The following is a 2,500-nucleotide window of genomic DNA, read 5'->3' as shown; positions in this document are numbered from 1 at the left end:
CTCCGGGTTGACCTGGTGGCCGGAGGAGAATTAAGCCCGGAGCCCGGGGCAGGGCGACCCCGGACGGACGGGGGTCCGCCTGGCCCCTGCCCGCGGGGGCAGGCTCCGGGTTGACCTGGTGGCCGGACGGGGATTAAGCCCCGGCTCGGAGCAGGGCAAGCCCGGGCGGAGGGGGGTCCGCTTGGCCCCTGCCCGCGGGGGCAGGCTCCGGGTTGACCTGGTGGCCGGACGGGGATTAAGCCCCGGCTCGGAGCAGGGCAAGCCCGGGCGGACGGGGGTCCGCCTGGCCCCTGCCCGCGGGGGCAGGCTCCGGGTTGACCTGGTGGCCGGACGGGAATTAAGCCCGGAGCCCGGGGCAGGGCGACCCCGGACGGACGGGGGTCCGCCGGCCCCTGCCCGCGGGGGCAGGCTCCGGGTTGACCTGGTGGCCGGAGGAGAATTAAGCCCGGAGCCCGGGGCAGGGCGACCCCGGACGGACGGGGGTCCGCCTGGCCCCTGCCCGCGGGGGCAGGCTCCGGGTTGACCTGGTGGCCGGAGGAGAATTAAGCCCGGAGCCCGGGGCAGGGCGACCCCGGACGGACGGGGGTCCGCCTGGCCCCTGCCCGCGGGGGCAGGCTCCGGGTTGACCTGGTGGCCGGACGGGAATTAAGCCCGGAGCCCGGGGCAGGGCGACCCCGGACGGACGGGGCTCCGCCGGCCCCTGCCCGCGGGGGCTGGCTCCGGGTTGACCTGGTGGCCGCTCGGGACTTAAGCCCGGAGCCCGGGGCAGGGCGACCCCGGACGGACGGGGCTCCGCCTGGCCCCTGCCCGCGGGGGCAGGCTCCGGGTTGACCTGGTGGCCGGACGGGGAATAAGCCCGGAGCCCGGGGCAGGGCGACCCCGGACGGACGGGGGTCCGCCGGCCCCTGCCCGCGGGGGCAGGCTCCGGGTTGACCTGGTGGCCGCTCGGGACTTAAGCCCGGAGCCCGGGGCAGGGCGACCCCGGACGGACGGGGGTATGCCGGCCCCTGCCCGCGGGGGCAGGCTCCGGGTTGACCTGGTGGCCGGTTTGCTTTCGGGCCACCAGGTCAACCCGCTGCCTGTATGGGGTTGACCTGGTGGCCGCTTTCCTTCCCGGCCACCAGGTCAACCCGCTGAATGTATGGGGTTGACCTGCTGGCCGCTTTCCTTCCCGGCCACCAGGTCAACCCGCTGAATGTATGGGGTTGACCTGCTGGCCGCTTTTCTTCCCGGCCACCAGGTCAACCCGCTGAATGTATGGGGTTGACCTGCTGGCCGCTTTCCTTCCCGGCCACCAGGTCAACCCGCTGAATGTATGGGGTTGACCTGCTGGCCGCTTTCCTTCCCGGCCACCAGGTCAACCCGCTGAATGTATGGGGTTGACCTGCTGGCCGCTTTCCTTCCCGGCCACCAGGTCAACCCGCTGAAAGTATGGGGTTGACCTGGTGGCCGCTTTCCTTCCCGGCCACCAGGTCAACCCGCTGAAAGTATGGGGTTGACCTGGTGGCCGCTTTCCTTCCCGGCCACCAGGTCAACCCGCTGCCGGCATGGGGTTGACCTGCTGGCCGCAGAGGGGCAGGCTCCGGGTTGACCTGGTGGCCGGACGGGGATTAAGCCCCGGCTCGGAGCAGGGCAAGCCCGGGCGGAGGGGGGTCCGCTTGGCCCCTGCCCGCGGGGGCAGGCTCCGGGTTGACCTGGTGGCCGGTTTGCTTTCGGGCCACCAGGTCAACCCGCTGCCTGTATGGGGTTGACCTGGTGGCCGCTTTCCTTCCCGGCCACCAGGTCAACCCGCTGAATGTATGGGGTTGACCTGCTGGCCGCTTTCCTTCCCGGCCACCAGGTCAACCCGCTGAATGTATGGGGTTGACCTGCTGGCCGCTTTCCTTCCCGGCCACCAGGTCAACCCGCTGAATGTATGGGGTTGACCTGCTGGCCGCTTTCCTTCCCGGCCACCAGGTCAACCCGCTGAATGTATGGGGTTGACCTGCTGGCCGCTTTCCTTCCCGGCCACCAGGTCAACCCGCTGAAAGTATGGGGTTGACCTGCTGGCCGCTTTCCTTCCCGTCCACCAGGTCAACCCGCTGAATGTATGGGGTTGACCTGCTGGCCGCTCTGCTTCCCGGCCACCAGGTCAACCCCCTGCCGGTATGGGGTTGACCTGCTGGCCGCAGAGGGGCAGGCTCCGGGTTGACCTGGTGGCCGGCAGGGACTTAAGCCCCAGGGCCCCTGGCAGGGCGACCCTGCCCTTGTTCCCCAGAAAAGGAGAGAGCTGGCTCGCAGCGGGAAAAGCTGCCTACGGCACCTGGGATTCCCAGGCGGTCACCCATCCAAGTACTAGCCAGGCCCGGGACGGTTTACCTTCCGAGATCGGACGGGATCGGGGGCCTTCCGTCCGGTATGGCCGTAGGCACTCGGCTCCGGTCCGCCTCGTCCCCTTTCCCTTACTGACTCCCCTGCCTCGGGTGGGCCCGATCCTTTTTTCCGTTTTTTTTTTTTCGCT

The 2,500-nt window shown here is 70.3% G+C and overlaps 1 non-coding gene across 1 annotated transcript; it reads right to left on the bottom strand.

Annotated features, from left to right (window-relative positions):
* Nucleotides 1–2,290: 2,290 nt before the first annotated feature.
* On the bottom strand, nt 2,291–2,409 carry LOC141979742 (5S ribosomal RNA). Its single transcript, XR_012637135.1, has one exon. It is a non-coding gene; the product is annotated as a 5S ribosomal RNA (ribosomal RNA).
* Nucleotides 2,410–2,500: the final 91 nt, after the last annotated feature.

This window comes from Natator depressus, chromosome 28 (assembly GCF_965152275.1).
Source record: "Natator depressus isolate rNatDep1 chromosome 28, rNatDep2.hap1, whole genome shotgun sequence".
NCBI classification, from domain to species: domain Eukaryota; kingdom Metazoa; phylum Chordata; order Testudines; family Cheloniidae; genus Natator; species Natator depressus.
This window is presented reverse-complemented; position numbering and strand designations above follow the sequence as displayed.